Source organism: Cucumis melo, chromosome 5 (assembly GCF_025177605.1).
Source record: "Cucumis melo cultivar AY chromosome 5, USDA_Cmelo_AY_1.0, whole genome shotgun sequence".
Lineage (NCBI taxonomy): Eukaryota > Viridiplantae > Streptophyta > Magnoliopsida > Cucurbitales > Cucurbitaceae > Cucumis > Cucumis melo.
In genome coordinates, this window is record NC_066861.1 from 16,433,464 (window position 1) to 16,452,947 (window position 19,484).

The window sequence follows — 19,484 nt, forward strand, 5'->3', positions numbered from 1 at the left end:
CCGTATCTCCCTTATTTCTTCTCCATTGTTCTTGCTGTGTTGCTAGTCTTTGTTGCTTTGTCTAGCCTCGTTCGGATTGGTTGTATGTTTCTATCCTCTATCGCACCCATCAGTTTTGGTTAAGATTGGTGAGTTAGGTGATTGTTTTGAGTTTTTATTGTGGGACTTTAATTCTCATTAAAGTTCTAAATCAAGTTTATTATTAGGATTGATTTTGGTTGCATGTCTTTGGAAGGTTCATTTGACAAAGCTTCACAATTTAAGTGGTGAATTTTCTCATCAAGGTTGTTTTGGGACTCTATCGTGGAAATTTAATTCTCATTAAAGCTTTAAATTACGATTATTATTTGAATTGATTTTGGTTGCATGCCTTTGGAAGGTCTAGTTGACAAAGCTTTGGATTTAAGAGGGAAATTTTCTCATTAAGGTTTAGAGAATTTTTCAACCTCCATTTGGATAAGTTTGGTAAGATTATTGTGTGATAATAACGATACAACCATATGCATAGCCTGTTATATGTTTGTGATGGTGAATTAGCCTAAGGTTACGGTTAAATTGTGAATGGTAGTGATAACTTGTAGAAATACAAGTTATTGTAGCCTCTTTTATTTAATAATGAGACCAAAATGTAGAAGGAGTGTATCAAAATGTCATGATTATGTTGAAAAAGCGCAAGTATTTAGAAATATACTTTACATAAGTATCCATGCTTGTTTTACTGCATTTTTAATGTCTAAAAGAACTCGTCTGATGATATACGTCATCACTCGAGGACGGTTCACTAAAGGACAAGAATGGTAGTTGGAGTTGATATGACTTGACAAAAGCTCCAATCGATGCTGACATGATCAGAAGAATATAAATTTCTTGTCGAAAGTGTTGCCTATATAAAGTCTCCTTCTACATCAAGAGAAAGAGGTCTGAATGGACCCAAAAAGATGTCTGAATGGACCAAATCCTAGAGAGTGGCCTTTCCACCGTCTGTAAAGAGATTTCTTTTTCTTTTCCAATCATGCTGCGAGTGGGAGCTTGGAGTTTGAAAGGAGAGAAGTCTATTTTCCATTTCCCCTAACTTGTAATCCTTTTCCTTTCTCTTATCTTTCCATTTTTATATTCTTTGTAATATATGTTGTTCATATTGTACAATGGCCGAATGCCTATATTCTTTTAAATATATATTACATGTTTATACCTTCAATCCATTCATCTCTTTACTTTTCATCTGCCATTATGTTATTCGTAATCTAGGACTCATGAGAGATTCTTGATAAGTTATTTTGCTTATAGCTCTAATCGCGTTAGTTGAACTATTTTCATCACTTGGCTAATGTATATCAAACCTCAAGCTTTCACTTTTAAACTGAAAGGAGAAGATGAAGACATGCTTTACAAATGGTGGAAAGGATTTTTTCCATCACTCTCTACTTCTTAGCCTATTCGAGCCTTTTAGTGGTCCATTCAGACTTTTTTTTTTCTTGATGGTGATGGAGTTCTTTATATAGGAAATTTAGTCGAGAAATCTAATCTTCTAAACATATCAGCGCCAAAAGCTGCTTTTGTGTTAAGTCACATCAACTCCAACTACTACTTTTGTCTTCTAGCGAACTTCTTCTCGCCTACTTATATGATCTTCTCGCCTAGTCTTTGCGCAAGTTTCTCTAGGATTCGTTAGTTTCTTCTTTTGTTCATAATCCCGCGTTAAGACAATAAAAATAGGGTGAACAGGAATAAATGCTTATGGAAAGTGTATTTCTAAATATTTATGAATTTACAACATAAGCTACACGTTTTGACACATTTCTTAAGTATTTTGGTCTCATTATTCTATCTACAAGGCTATAATAACTTGTATTTCTACAAGTTATAACTATGAGCACCGTCAGTAAGTTCATGCAAGTACCTTATGAGGATCATATGGAAGCGGTTAACAGGATTCTGAGGTATTTAAAAGAAACTTCTAGTAAAGGTCTATGATTTAGGAAAACTGACAGAAGATGTATTGAAGCTTATACTAATTTAGACTATGCAAGATCTATTATTTATAGAAAATCTACCTTAGGATACTATCCTTTTGTCTGGGGCTATCTTATTACTTGGAGAAGTAAGAAGCAACGAGTTGTGGCTAGAAGTAGCGTTGAAGTCGAATACAGGGCTATGAGTTTGGGAATTTGTGAGAAGATCTGGATTTAGATGGTGTTGTCTGATCTTTGTCAAGACTATGAGGTGCCTATGAAGCTATTATGTGATAACAAAACAACCATTATCATTACAAATAACCAGTCCAACATGACAGGACTAAACATGTGGAGATTGATAGATACTTTATCAAAGAGAGGCTTGACGATGGTAGCATCTGCATTCCTTACATACCCTCAAGGCAACATATTGCAGATATCTTCACAAAGGGACTCCTCAAACAAAATTTTGATTTGTGTCTTAGCAAGTTGGGCGTTTATGACATTTAAGTCCCTACTTGAGAGGCAGTGTTAGAAAGAATGGGCTTAGGTTATGTTGGAAGGCCATGGGTAGCTAAGATTTACTTTTTCCTAATTTTTTATTGTTTTAATTAGGTTCATGTTGCCTATAAATATTTTCTCCCTTTGTACCTCTATTATTATCAGAAAATAATAACAAAATATCGGGGTTTTTCTCCTAGTACTTGAGTTTTCACGTAAATCTGTGTGTGTCCTTTGTCTCTACTTTCAATAATTTGATTGTGATGTGGTTTCCTTTAATATATATGATGCTATGAAATACCTTGAGCAACATTTCTATTTATGCTTGATTGAGACTTATGATCTTGTTGATGAAGTTTGTAATGAGATAATAACTCATTCTATTAATTTTGATCTTCATCATGTTTCTAATGATGAGATTTCTTCTCCACAAATACAAGGGATTAAGCTTAAGGTTTTCCCTCCCTACATTAAGTGTGTGGACTTAGGTGAAGATAATACACTAATGTGATCATTTCTAAAGTGCTGACACCCACACATGAAAATACTTTGTTAAAGATGTTGAGAATGTATAAAAAGGCAGTAGGATGAACGTTAGATGGTATCAAAGGAATAATCTCCTTACTTTGTATGAATAAAATTACTTTAGAGGAATGAGCTAAAGCTATCACACAAACATAAAGGAGACTCAATCCTACAATGAAAGAGGTTGTACTCAAAGAAATCATAAAGCTTCGTATGGCCAGAATAATCTACCTCGTTCTTGTCAGTAAACGGGTAAGTCCTATTCATGTTGTATCAGAAAAGACCGACATGAAAATTATTGAGAATGACAAATGTGAGATAGTGCCCACGAGGATTGAGAACAAATGGAAGATGTACATTGACTATTGAAAGCTTAATGAGGTAACCAAAAAAGACAATTTTTCTATCCATTTTCTTGACCAAATGGTGGAATATGGTTCACCAAAAAACCATTTTTCTACTTTTTGGAAGTTTTTTTAGGTTTTTATCAAATCTCCATTGCACAAGAAGATCAAGAAAAAACAATTTTCACTTGCACCTATGGAACTTACGCTTTTATTGGGCTTTGCAATGCTTTAAGTACATTTCAAAGGTGTATGATGAGTATATATTTTGATTTCATAAACAAATGTATTGGAGTCTTTATGGATGACTTTTCTATCTATGAGGATTCATTTCATAATTGTTTTCACAACCTGGGTTTGATTATGAAAAGATGTAAGTATAGAAACCAATTTGGTTCTTAAGTAAGAGAAATGTCATTTTATTGTTAAATATGGTCATATTGTTTATTCTAAAGGAATTGAGGTTGATAAAGCAAAAAATAGATGTTATCATTAACCTTCCTTATCCAACTTATGTTAGGGAAGTATGTTCTTTTCTTGGGTATATGCAAGTTTCCGCCAACACTTCATCAAATACATCTTAAAAATTTCTTTGCCACACTAACCTTTTTATTGTAGAAAGATGTCTCATTCAACATTGACAAAAGGTGCCAAGAAGCCTTTGAAATTCTCAAGCATCACCTAGTCTCTACCTCAATCCTTCAACCTCCAGATGGGACTTACCATTTGAAATTACGTGTGGTGTTAGTAACTCAGCAGTGGGAGTTGTATTGGGACAGAAGAACTATGTCACCTACTTAAAATGAACTTTCATTCATTAAATATAGGGCACTCCACTTATTAGGGAATAAATCCTAGCAAGTGGAGTGTTCTATAGTTAATGATTGAAGATTGATTAAGTAAAAGAACTTAGACAGACCCTCTTGCCGTTTTTAAATCGTAAAAAATTATTATTCTTGACGATTTAAAAATCTTCATTGAAGCCAATGTCAAGAAAGTCAAAGTTCTTGACGATCGATAAAAACGTTAAGAGTAGTGAACGTTGACGTTTTATAAACGTCAAGTATACAATTTTTCATGACAGTTTAAAACCATCAAGAATATGAGTATCCATTACAAAAACCATTAAGAATATGAATGTTTATGACATTTAATAATCGTCAAGAGTATGAGTTTTCATGACATTTAATAACCGTTAAGAAAGTAACTGTTTATGACATTAAAAACCGTCAAGAATGCACTTGTTTATGACATTTTAAAATCGTCAAACATTTTTTGAATTTTTTTTTCTAAATTGTAATTCAATTATATTTTTTCCTGTATTATGTTCCCATTGGTCCTGTATAGTGGTCCAACAATTATTCCATAAATACATATAAACAATAATATTCATCAAATATAGTTTCAAAACTCGAACATATATAAATATATAAAACCTTTCACCATATCATTTCCAAAACTTTACATATATGAATATTGCATATCATTTTCAAGACTAGTATAAATAATTCCATCAGATTGCCAAAAATTCAACTCAACATCCTCTAATTAACTAACTTAGCCCAAAAATATATCTATCTATAATAAATTTAATCTCAAAAGTATACCAATCAACCCCTTCCATATGAACAATTTAAAAAATTTGCCTATATTATCTATATACATAAAGTTTCAGAATGACAACCACAACAAAAAATATTCCTACGTCAAAATCACAAATAAGTCGCAATCATATGTACGAACCCAAAAATCAACTAACTCAACCCACACCTCATCTAACTTGGTCTGTGAGTATGATTTTCGTGTATCAATTTGTAAACATGCAAAATAAATGATTTAGTATTCATGAAAATTATTATACCCACAAAAGAAATAGTTTGATACATGACTGCAAAAATTCGAATAGGATATAAAATAACAAAAAAGAGCAACAAACTTTAGGAAAGGAAGAAAAGAATTGAACGTCTTCTGTCTTCGAAGACATTAAACATGCAATCTTAAGAGGTTAGTTGAAGAATTTATAGCTTTATACGATATCCAAATTCTATAGACCATTTAAAATGTTATTGATCAAGTGTAAGTTCACACCTGAATGCTAAAATTTCTACAAATTTTGTGTCGACTTGCAGAAGCATAAACTTGGAAACTTTAGAATAATTTTTTATTGGAAAGAACATGATAAACAACCGATGACCATATAATATAGCTTATTCAATCAGGTAACTTATTTAACATAAAGAATAATTATAAGGTATGACACCTTGATTCTTCTACATCATCTTTCACCCTCCTCTAAGCACCGCAACGCTCTTAGATAACTCCAAACTCAAAGTCTCACCGATTGTTATCCTCAACTCCTTGAAAGCTACAAACAAAATAAAAATAGTATTAAAACTAAGAACTTACTTGAAATAGAAACAAAATGAAAGATCTCTACGTACTTACATTTTAAACTAAGCGAGAAGTATAAACAAATGACATGAAATGTACACAATAGACAAGAAAAATACATGCTAAAACTAAGGGACGTCCACTCCAAAGATACAATCATGCAACCACTTAACAATATGAAGAACATTCCTACAACAATCCGATACTAACTTCTACTTTTCCTGGATTTATACAAAATATTTCATATAGCTGCCTAAAAGCGGAAGGTGTATCGTAGGTCAATTTTTCCTCAAAGGATCAACACATATGGTGTGGCTTAAAGAACATTCTGCCCTATATTTTGCCTAAAGTACCTACTTTATATAAAAAGAGTGAATAATCTGCTGTACAAGCCTTCTTAAACTAAAGATAGCATGCAATACCAATTTTAGTGTACAAAAATAAAATTAACATATAAACAACAAAATATACCAACCTTGGTGCCAAAAGGACCAATAGGTTTGTTTATATCAAGGATATCTCTTCCCTGTAAATATAAATCCGATTGGAATGAGACTTCACTTTGATAATGAATTATACTTCAGATGCCAACCTATTGAAATATTCACATAAACCAGACTCAATAATTTCTAGCAATGGCAAACATACAATTAAGACAATAAATTTAAATCAATCTAAAATCGATGTGAAAAACATATTCCACAACCTCAATATTTCAATATTTTCACTCCATTTTCAAGCTTTCTAAACCTGCACAAATACCGACTTATCCGAACTTCATAAAGGTGCAGCTCAAAATACTCCAAAAGACATCCTGCATCCAAGTTGTTTAGCATCAAGATGAATTGCGTACAGAGTTATTCCTATATTGAAAACCATGTAAATCAATGTAAAAGAATGCAACTTAATTAAAACAAAAAAGAATGAAATTAGCAATTTAATTAGTTCTTCTCACTAATGGAACGAAAGGTACAAGCTAAAGGTAAAAATTACTTCATTGTGAACAACCAGTGGTTGTAAGTTGGAGCATCTTTGTATGAACAAAAATAAACTAATTGGCAAATTTATCACCTCTTTGGTTTGCCTTGTATTCAACAACAAATGTTTCAAATTATGAAAAGAAATTTCACTCATAGAAGAACGTGGGAAGTCAACCTTGTAAACAGAGAAATAACAACAAAATTGAAGAATTGGTGTAAACGCAGAGAAAACAAAATGTACAATAAAGGAAGGGAAGATAAAGTTTAAGATCCTAACCTGTATTTTCATGGGCATGGTAGTACGGAAGAGGTTGCATTATAAAACATTCTAAGTAACTCTTTGAAATTTTCTGTTGCCTCTTCTTTACTTACTCTTAATGTAAAATTTCAACTTCTATGCTAACATTTTGCATGCACGAAAACTCTAATGCACACGTGACAATTGGTAAAATGTGGTTAAACTTGACATTTTTAGACTGTTTTGTCGTTGATATAGGGTTCATCCACACTATTTTGTTGTTGAGAAAATTAATTTCAGAAAACAAAGCGAATCAACTTATTCAATAGAAATAATTAAGAAGACACAAATCCAAACTCAAAATGCCAGATAACATAAAAAACAGACAAAAACACAATTCCTCTAATCTACCAATACATCAAAACATCCACATCTACTATGAAGTAACTTAAACAAGATGTAATACCCCAAATTTCGAGGTAAATTTTAACATTTGTATGTTAATTTTTGAGGATTTAAATTCTTTTTTGGGTGTTAAATTTTATTTGGTTTAGAAGAGAAAAGAAAAAGAAAATGAAGGTATAAATTTTAATAATATAATATAAATTATATTATTATTATTTAATATATATATATATATTTAAAAAAAACCTTAAAACCCTTCTTCTCCTATGTGCCACCCCCACCTTCCTCATTTTTTTCATGTATTGCTACCTCCACACCTCAATCTTCTTCTTCTTCGTTCCACGCCACCCGCCGTCGTATCTCTCTCCACGTTGTTGCCGTCATCCCGTTCTCGCCCACGCAAGCCATCCGCCACCACACCCCAATCTTCTCCCCGTGCGTTGTCCGACGAGGCCCAGTCGCCGCCACCGTGCATCTCCTTGTCCGTCGGCCAGATCTGTCTTTATTGTGAAGTCGGCAGTCGCGTGGTGGAGCGTTTGGCTTCGTGTCTTCGGTTCACTCGTCCCGTCGACCGTCGGCCATCTCTACCCTCAGCCGAGGCCGTTGGTCGCCCTCCGACCTCATCCGGTTGGGAGCGTTCTTCTCCAAGCCGTACTCGCCAAACCGACGTTCCAGCTGTCTAAGACGATTTCTTGGTTTCCCAAGCCGCTGTGCTTCCTGTCTCTTTTTCAGCGAGCCGAGCCGCGAACCAAGCCACGAGCCGAGTCAAATCGAGTCGTGAGCCGAACTGAACCAAGTCGACCCGAGTCGAGCGGCCTTCCAAGCCAATCTCCTTGTTCACCGAGCCACTTAAGTCGTTCCCATCCGTGCTGGGTTCCGGTGAGTTTTGGTAAGGGTAATTTAAGGAGTTCCTAACGTTTTCTATAACCGATGTGAGTATACATGTTGAAATAAAATGTTAGACTTATTGGTTGGATTAACTTTTGATCCTTGAAGGTGTTAGAGAGGTGACACTTGAGTTCTTGGATTTTACGGCAAGTGTAGTTTGGAGCCAACTCTCCTCTACTTGGGTAAGTCTGTGGATGTTGCCTTGGAGTATTTTAAATGTGGGTTTTGGTGGTGTCATCATTTAAACCTTTATGTTTGTGTTTAGGTAGATTCGTTTGGACGTCGACTTGGATAAGAATTTTAACTTTTTAGGTAAGGGATTTTTTACTACTGGACCCCAAGCCGAGACTAGAAACGTAGTAACCCATATGAAGATTATACAATAGCAACTGTACTGAATTGGTTGATGCACATATGCCTAGAATACATCACTAGTATGCACTCTTGGTAACATGATTGTTAGTTGTAGCTTATATATATGTACGTGCATGGGTTGTTTTGATGATGAAGTACAGATGCCCGAATGTTCTGTGTAATTTAGTTATGTTGATGGGTCGTGCTGTTAACTGAAATAGTAATGTCGGTGGATTATGGAAATCTTAATGTTATGTATGATTGAGGTATGTTGTTGGGTTACTTATTATTGAGTTATGTCATTGATGGACTAAGAATTTGGGAACCTGATGTGTAGATTATGTATTTGCTGTTGGCCTGTGCTGTAGACTGAATACGACCGTTATGCATAATATGGACGTTATGCATAATATAGATTATTTGTAATTGTGTTAGGGTTTGGACTGAGACGAATTTACCGTTAGGTGAATTTACAAAGTGATGATTTGACTAGTTGACTGGATTTAAGTAATATCACAATGTTGTGTGAATTGGGTATACTCATAGCGACCGAGGAGACTGTTGATTAAACCTAAACTGTTTGACTGACTAAGCTTATAAACTGAGCCGTTAGCTTGAACGATATTGCGATGTGACTGTTATAGACGGTTTAGCATGGACTGAGGGGTAACAGTTAGCTTTATCGATGAAGTAGTGTATCTTGCAGGCACGGTGTCCTTCGAGATTCCTTGACTGATGTGTGCATTCCTCGGGATCACTCGACTGATATGTGCATCCTTCGGGATCACTAGACTGATACGTGTATCCTTCAAGATCACTAGACTGATACATGTATCCTTCGAGATCACTAGACTGATATGTGTATCTGACGGGATCATTAGACTGATTGATGTGTGCGTTCTACGAAACCACTAGACTGTTTATGTAGGGTACCCTTTAATAGGAAGCTAACTGTTGTTACCCTAACGGGCTCAATAGTGGGTCCCTTACTGGGTATATTTTTATACTCACCCTTTTCTCTTTAACTTTTGCAGGTAAGGGTAACACGAGAGGTAGACCGGCGAGAGGCAAGAAGGATGCGTGAAGGCCATATGGACATGTCTAGTTTTCTTTATGCTTCCGCCGACGTGTTTGTTACTTTCTATTTCTTTTAATTATTACCTGGAGTCATGGTTAGAACATCTGATTTGCTGTTTTGTTTTGATGACTTCGTGAACTATGTTTTGGAACTTTTGGGGAAGTGATCTAAAATAGGGTCTGAAACTGTTTTGTGATATTTTGAATGCTTTTAATGAATCGTAACAGGTCTTTTATGAGTTTGTGTGTTTTACTGGATCGTAAATAAGAAACAAGAAGCAACGAAATGGAGTCTTGATTGATTCATACTTAAACTAGAACCCCTTGTTCAGCAATCTGAATAAGTTGAATTAGCCTTGAGCTTTTGTCCTTGCAACTTTAGAACCTAAGCATGCAGAAGAAATCTAGAGTCCTAAACGTGAGAAATTAAGGCTTAGGGAGAAGAATGGATTGGAAATGTTGATAAATCTAAAAGAAGAAGAAGAATAAGAAGGAAAAGGGTCTTAGAAGAGGCAGAGAGATAAAGAAGAAGAAGAAGAAGAAATTGCGGTACCTGTGGAGTTTGAGAGTTGTGATTTAGGTATCGCTTCTGCCGCCAGGTGGGATTCATATTTTTCTGTTGGAACTACAAGCAGAGTTGTTACTCGACTTGCTGGGTGGAGTTCAGCCAGATGTTGAGAAGGATTTGGAGATAAAAATTTTCTGCAGAAGAAAAGGTTTAAGGGTTAGGTATTGCGTCTGTGGAGAAGAGATGGAAATTTGGGATTCATATGTCTTTTTTTATTTTTATAAATATTTAATAACACTTAATGTTTTTAAAACGTCAAGAAATAGTATTTTACTTCACATTTAAAAAATGAAGTAATTCAAAAAATTATTCCCCTTCGTCTTTTTGCAAAAATTCTTGATGTTCTAATTTAATTCATATCACTTGACGTTTTTAAAATGTCAAGGAAAAATACATATTACTTGACGTTTAAAAAACATCAAGAATGTCGAATTTATAAATATTCTTGACATTTAAAAAATGTCAAGAAATCTGAAAATTGACCTATTTTCATATTTTCATAAAAATTCTTGACGGTCTATCTTTTCAATCGAGTTTCTTGACGTTTTTTTTCAAAAAATATCAAGGAATTAAAACCACAACCGTCAAGAAAGTTCCTTTTTCTAACAGCAGATAATTATGCTTCCATCGTTAAAGCTTATAACCGGCCGGTAGGTGCATACATCTCGCTAACTCATAAAAAACCAACAAGAACCAATTATGCTGAAAATTAATTAATTATTATTTAACTAATTAGGAAAAGATGTATTTATTTATTGGTATGATTAATATTATATATAAGTATTAATTTATTAAGATACAAAATTAATTTGAATGAAATTCAGATTAGAACTATACTTTTATTGGAGAATTAATTATTTGAATATGATTCAAATAAATAGCCATTTTATTTTTAATACGAAATATTATTTCGACTCTTTGTTAGTGGTGAATTTATTAGAAGAAGACAAACACAAAAGATCACGAGAATTTTCAACAGCCTATACGTTGAAGGTAATATATGCTTAACAATATTTTTAATTTCTGTTTTAAATAAATTACGTAAAGCATCCCAATTTCTACTGATACGAGATTGAAGAGTTCAATCTCTTCAATTATTAATTGTTTTCTTACTTATAATTAACCAAACTTCACTTATTTTCACTAGTTACCACCTGATTTCTTTTAGAAAAAAATCCTTCTTAAAATTAAGTTTCATAAACTAGTCTCATGGAAAATGGGACTTAAAATAGTTCTTATGTTACTGTTACTAGCTACTTGTTGATAGTGTATGGTTGTAGTTGATGTTGATTATTTAACATATAAAAATCTATTATTTTGACCAAAATCACTGTTTATAACATCACTCTCAAACATTAGTTTGATTGTGAAAATGCTTTAACAAACATCACAACGATATTAGTTGAACATTGAATATATTATAATGAGAAAATTTTGACTTTGAAACCCTATAATTTAGTAATAACCATAGGAATGCACCTTTGTTGATTTTCTCAACCTCCCCCTCTACTTGCAACTTTGGCAAATAGAATGGTCTAAAAATGCAAACTCCACAACACAATTCCAACACAAAAATTAATGATCTTAGGTGATCAAAACAACCATAATTTGTTGTTGATCACATTTAACATAATTAGTAATGCTCATTCCAACCAATAAATATAATAATCCCATTATAACAACCACCAAAATAACCCCTTCCCACATTTTGTTGACTTTTTCTTGTACTATGTTTAACACTGTCACACTAAAATATCAGTTACTGAAACATTAAAATAAGTATAGAAAGTAAATTTTTTGGGCCATACCCACTTTTGTAAACTATTAAATTGAGACTTGTTTCCTTAAAGAAAAAAAAAAAAGAGATCTATTTCCACTTTCACTTTCATATTATACCCTCTAGGTCTATGCTACATTTTTATATTTAAAATATGCGATTAACCTTTTCTTTTTATTATTATCATTTGAAAACAATATCTAATTGGATATTCAATTGGAAGGATTTTATTGGGAATTTCTCTAAGTTAACATTACCTAAAGAAGAGGTTACTCTCAACATCCATCTTGACACTTTTTGTTACGGGAAAAGAGTTTACAGTTTATTGTGATGCTTGAAGACAAAGTCTAGGATGTGTGCTTATACAAGAAGGAAAGGTAATATCTTATGCTTTTGGACAGTTGAAAAGCATTAGTGTAATTACCTTACTCATGACCTTGGGTTAACGGCAGTAGTATTGACTTTGAAAATATGGAGACATTGCCTATTTAGTGAAAAGTGCCACATTTTCATATACCATAAGAGTTTGAAGAGTTCTTTTGAAGAGTTCTTTGTGTGACATTCGAGTAGCTTTGTTGAGTGAAATAAAGAGTTCCAAGGCAGTTGTGACTGCAGAGAGTTTAGGGAGCTTGCTAGCTCAGTTTCAAGTTAGGTCTTCTCTAGTAGCTGAGATTATGGGAAGACAGTTGGAGGATAGTTAACAAGGCAAAGATGATACATTTGAAAGTATGTATCGGTAAGGTCGTTAGAATCAAGCAGTGATATGTTTAAAAATAAAATGTAACTTGCTAAGGGTCGGATACTTACCAAGATTTTCCTCGACAAAAAGTATTTTCAAATTTACCTCTACTTTTTACCGTAGTTCGGTGGTAAGTAAGGGTATCAAACCTAAGGGAATGGTTGCAATGAAAATTTCTTGAAATCAAGTTTGAAAGAAATGTTGTTAGTAGCAAAAGAAATGTATTAAAGAAAGTCTAGAGAACATCAAATTGAACCAAGAATTAAGGAAATTTGAGATGTAAACTCAATTCACACAAAAAAAAAAAAGAGTAAAAATTAAACTCTTATAAAAAAAACGAGGTGATGGGCAATAAACATTATTAAATTCTTATCATCGGATTAAAAGAAGTATGAAATGATTTTTGATTTAAAAGGGGATACTTTATCAAGGTTCTTGCAAGATCAACTTGCTTGATTCTTGTAAGAGTCTTCATTAAGATTCAAAAAAATAGATAATCACCACAAACATTTATTGTATTCTTGCAATAACAACTAATGTCTAATTCTTGCTCTTAAAGAAAATCAAAGTATTTTTCATACTTTTTAGAAACAAATTACAAATGTGATTTAATTAAATTTAATTGTGCACGTAAATTGATACAATTAAATCATATATTAATGCCAAGAACAATGTGATTTTCCTAAGCATTAATCAATTTCAAGATTTAACATGTTTGATCATAAGCAAGAAATAAATTGAGTCTTTGTGTAGACATCAAATCAATCTTGCATTAATTTTCTACGGAAGGAGTATCTTGCATACAAATTGGTGAATCAAGAACAAATTCAAAATTTAAATTGCAAAGAACACTTGTAATTGAAAGAATTAAATGTTCTTGGTATAAGAAAATTAAAGATTTCACAAAAACAACAAGAAATTGAAAGATTCAATCATTTCTAATTAATAAGAAAACTTACAAGGAAAATTTTCCAAGAATTTGAAAAGACCATTGTCACTTATCTCTTGAAAAGTTTCTCTCAATTGAAAAGAGATTGCTAAAAATTAATTGAGGCAAGAAAAAAGGCAGAATGGAGGACAAGTATTCTGGAAAATTGAGAGAATTTTGAGAGAATTTGAGTTTTTTTTTTTTGGTGAATTGATGATGGATTTTTGAGAAATTAGGGAAAATATGGGCATACATAGAAAATATTTGGAAATAATCGCTAATAAGGCTCGAACTTGGGATATCCCACTCGCGTGCGCGTTCAATTGACGGAGAAATTAGTTAATTTTTGAATTTTTGCGAAAGATTTACGAAATTGCCATTGAAATTCTAAAAAAAAAATAAAGCGTTGGAGATTCGAACTCAGGTGGGGAGGAGGCACGTGTTGGAATTCATGTTCTGAAACTCATAGTTTGTAGCTAAATTATATTCTATTCAATAAAGTGGTTATTGAGGACTTATTAGTGAAATTATAATAGTATAATCTTGAATGCAATAAACTAAGGTCTAGAAGCTATCTAGTGTAGACTTGAACTTTATGTGGAGACATAAACGTGGATCAAGTTCGAGTTTATAGTCCAAACAATCTATAGTATATGAATAAGGTTGGGTACCTTATTCTGAAAACATTATGGATGCGACCCGCTTTGTAGTTAGTACAAACAAGATGATCCTAAATCGTTTATGTAGAGACATAAAAGTGTGGGCATCATATGTAAAGAGTTTACATAAGACTGGAACCATGAAATAGTCACTTTTAAGTTATAACACCGTTGACTGTATAAAACTGATTATTTTATTTTTTATGACCTAGGTAACTTAATCTTCATCCTGAGCTAACTATGAACTTCTGTTCAAACAGAATTATCCTCAGATCTGCACAGATATGGGCAGCTCAATGGCGCAGACCCAATAACTCTCCCATTTTAGTGGTAAGACCGAGTGGATGGCTAGGGACATAGGGTGCAAAATGAAATTCACTCCTACTTGATTTAGGGTGAGTAGATAGGTTGTTCTCTTAAGGACTGAATCCAAGTCTTGAACAAGGGACCCCACCTTCTCATTGGCCTGAGAGGGATTCGGTTTATAGGTTGGACTACCTAAAACCAATTGTTTATTAGTAGATCCGTGGGACTTCAGGAACAAGATGTAGTCTCGGGGTAAAACGGTATTTTGATTCAATTGAGATTATGAACAACCTGTAAAGGATTAACTTACTGATTATGGCTATATCAGATGGACAAAAATATATCTATAGTGAGGGGAGTGCAACTAAGGAACTTTAGTGGAATGACCCATTAGTTAACGAAGGTTGATTAGCTCGGTTTAAAAGGGTTTAACAAGTTAATCTCGGATTGTTGGAGGCCATGATCTATAGGTCCATTAGGTTCCCTTGCTAGCTCATATGGAATTAACTTAGAACAATATAATGGAATAATTCGAATTGTTCAAATTAGGTAAATAGAGAGAAATCGACGAATATATGTGATATAGTCGTCGGTTATCGGTTTTATACAGAGCTTTTTGTTTAAATGTGATTTAAATACTAAAAATATGAATACGAATTCATATTCGTAAGCTCGGAATTGATGAAAATGGTCAAAATGTTGACTTTTGACTTTGAAAAGTCAAACTTTGATAGGCTTTATATTCAAATGTGATTTGGATTTCGAAAAAATGAATGCGGTTTCATGCTCGAAAAACCAAAATTAGCCAAGACAAACAAAATGGTAAAAAGTCAAAATGTTGACTTTTGACTTCAAAAGTCGAAGTTTGACTTTGACAAGAATAGTCAAATGACCCTTTTACCTATTGACTAAAGTTAGTGGAAAAATCCAACATTTTGTTGCTTAAACCCACTGACTCTTAGTGGGCTAAGTGGAAGCTCATGGTGATGACACTAAACCCATTAAGAGAAATTGGAAAGGTGATTAATTCTAGTAATTGTAAGTGGAAAGTGAGGTGTTGAGTTTAGGTGAATTAATTACATGCAATAGTTGCATGTAATTAGGTTATTTTCAAATATTTGAGCACTTTTAGAAAAAAGATTTTATTTCAAAAAAATTTCAAATTTCTTCTAAAATCAATTTCTTTCACAAATTTCAAACCTAAATTCCCACCTCCAAGTACCATCTCTCTATAAATTTTCTTTATATATCGGGTTCCACCACCCGATGCTAAATTTGGAGAATAACGTGTCAACGCTAGTGGAGGTCCGTTTCGAGTTTGTGAGGAGATTATCATGGAATCGAAAATTCTTCAAAGGTTAGTGTTCCTTTAACCCTAATTATTTTATTTAGGGTTTTTTTTATGCATGTAAACTTCTAAAGTGTTTAGATTCAATTAGTGTGAAATTCGATCCATAATTTTGGTATGCATGTATTGCTTTCCATCAGCATGCACGCTCTGGTTACGACATGTGGCAAAGGAAGACTGGTGGACGAATGCGCGCGTATGAAGTTTTGAATAAATCAATTTTATTTTGCATCTAGTGAGTTTCGAACCCGTGACACCTGAGGGCGGCTCGCACGTATAGATGGCTAACGCGTGTCACGACTTTTTGAATATTTACCAATTTATCCCTAATTTTTGTTTTGCCTGTTCTTCTTCGTTTAGATTCCGTTTTAGTTGATTTTCCTTGTGTTGGGTTCATATCAAAGTCTTCTTTGAAAATATCAAAATAATGAATATATGCATACTATGGATTGAGAATAAGGTACAAATAAATGGGCCAATAATTGCCCCAACAACAGTCAGCTTCAGAAAAGGCTTGGAAAGTCCGTGCTGAAGGAATGGAATTCCCAAAGCGGATGCATATGAACGTCGTGCAAATGGAATTCAATTTGTAAAACCCAAAAACAACAATTCAGAGAAAAAAAAACTAAAATCTAAGCATGAATCTATGGAGGAAAAGGAAAAAAGAAACTAACCTTTGTAGAACCTCCAAGAAATCTTCTCCAAAGTTTTCAAGAACACCATGAAGTCTTCCTCGTTATTCTCAAGGAAAGAATCTAACAGAGAGTTGTGGAGCTTCTGTAATTATGGTGAGGGAAAAGTTTGGGAGAAATTTGTTTCTTTTTGGAACACAGAGAACCAAGAGATCAGAATGAGAATACGAATACAAAGTGATTCTGTATATCTCAACCAACTTAAGAGAGATAGAGGAAAGTTATCAAAATAAATCCTCATTCTCTCTACACGAGTTATTTCATTAATTAAATATATACTAATAAAATAAAATTAGTATAAATTTAATTCATATTATATCTCATATAATATAAACTTTATATTATATCATATATAATATAAGCAATGGGTAAAATCTCTCATATAATCTATAGTGCTGATATGAATCAAATCCATATCAATTTAACCTATAGTTTATTTATGAATCTTATTCATATTATTATTATTGTTTGAATCATATTCAAATATTAACTTCTCTCATAAAAACTTTATATTAAAATGTATCAAATACATTATATTAATTTTACAATATACAATTTATTCCCTTTAATCAATTTGAACAATTCATAGTAAATTAAAATAAATTTGATTCTCATTTATCCTTATTGAGCTAACAAGCGGACTTTATGAACCTACAGATCAAAGCTCCAATGAAATGAGATTAATTAATTAAACTCTTTAATTAAATTAGTCTCTATTCATTAACTATTAGTCATTCCACTAAAGACTAATAGTTGCACTTTTCTTACTATAGATATATTTTTGTGTCCATTAGATATAACCAATCAACAATGCAATGACCCTTCACAAATTGCTCGTAAGTACAGCTAGACTAGAAATTACTGTTTTGCCCAGTAATTACATCTAACTCCTTAAGTACCACTTATTCCTCTAATGAACGATAATTATAGTCCTACTATAACTGATTCCTCTCAAGCCAAGAGAGGGTGTGGCGCCACATTTGTTCAAGCCTTGAAATCAGCCCTTAAGAGAGCAATTTCTCTACTTACTCTATCTATAGAGAATTATTGAATTCCTTCTTGTGTAGCTGTCTTTCTAGCTCTCCAATTAGACGAATCCCAAGAATGATAGACATATTGAGTCGGCGACATAGGCGACTCTCACCTATGCAAATCAAAGGACTGCCTTCATAGGCTCTTCACAACTCACTTAGGATTTAGGTTAAGTCACCTATGGTCATCCTGGTGAAATGTGGTCTCAACTAGTAACGGTGTTAATAAGAGAGACTATTCATTTCATGGTCCGATCTTATACAAACTCTTTGTATAGAATATCCCCGCTCTAATGTCTCGACATGAATGATTAGGATTAAATTATTTGTAGCACTTTAGAACAATTGTAACAACTACAAAGCAAACCACATTCATAGTGTCACCAAGATAAGGTATCCAGCCTTATCCATTTACTACAAACCATTTAGGTTATCACTTAAACATGATCCACTTGTATGTCTCTATATACATGTTTAGGTTACAGAAGATAACCTTGAATGTTAGTTTATTGGTTTTGTGAGTTAATGCAACTAAATGTCAAATAAAATAAAATATTTTATTTTATTAGATAAATAAAATATTTGCATAATATATACAATTACAAACTACAAGACCACAAGATTTAGGGCATCAACCCTAACAATCTCCCACTTGTCCTAAAGCTAGTGGGGTGTACAACATAAAAGTTAAAATACTATAATAGTATATAAAACAAGAAACTAGGGCATACAATATGCACCAAGTAAATCTCCTACTTACGCTAGATTAAATGTGGCATGTCACGTAGACCCAGACTTTCTAGGTGACCCTTAAACACTTTAGGCGTGAGGGAATTTGTAAACGGATCAACAACATTGTGCGTCGAAGCTATCTATGTGACGATCACGTCCCCTCGATGCACTATCTCTCGAATCAAGTGATACTTGCAATGAATATGCTTTTCACACTTGTGGCTTCTGGGCTCCCTAGAATTAGCCACAGCCCCACTATTATCACAGTAAAAAGTAATTGGCTTTGATATGTTTGGAACTACTTCCAAATCAATCAAGAATTTCCTAAGCCAAACAACCTCTTTAACAGCTTCACAAGCTGCTACATACTCTGTCTCCATGGTGGAGTCAATAATACATCCTTGCTTGACACTTCTCCAAACTACAACTCCTCAGTTAAGAGTGAACACTGAACCTGAAGTAGAGTTCCTAGAATCTCTATCAGTTTGAAAATTAGAGTTTGTGTATCCTGTAAGAATCAAATCCTTAGAACCATACATAAGTATGTAGTCTCTCGTTCTCCTAAGATACTTGAGAATAGTTTTAATGACAGTCCAATGAGCTAATCCTGGATTAAATTGATATCTATTGACTATCCCCACCGCATAACAGATGTCAGGTCTAGTACATAACATCGCATACATTAAGTTGCCAACAGCTGATGCATAAGGGATGTATCTCATTTCCTCAACCACTTGAGGTGTTGTAGGACACTGTTCCTTAGACCAAGTAACTCCATGCCTGAAAGGTAGTAAGCCTCTCTTGGAGTTTTATATTGAATATTTAACAACTATCTTGTCAATATACAATGCTTGAGACAAAGCTAACGTTTTGTTCTTACGATCTCTAAAGATCTGAATACCCAGAACAAGTATGCAACATCATTCCCAATGAGTAGGATATCATCTACGTACAGAACTAAGAAAGCTACTGAATTGTTGATGATTCTTTTGTAGATACAAGGTTCATCAACTATTTGATCAAATCCATAAAATTTTATTGCGGTA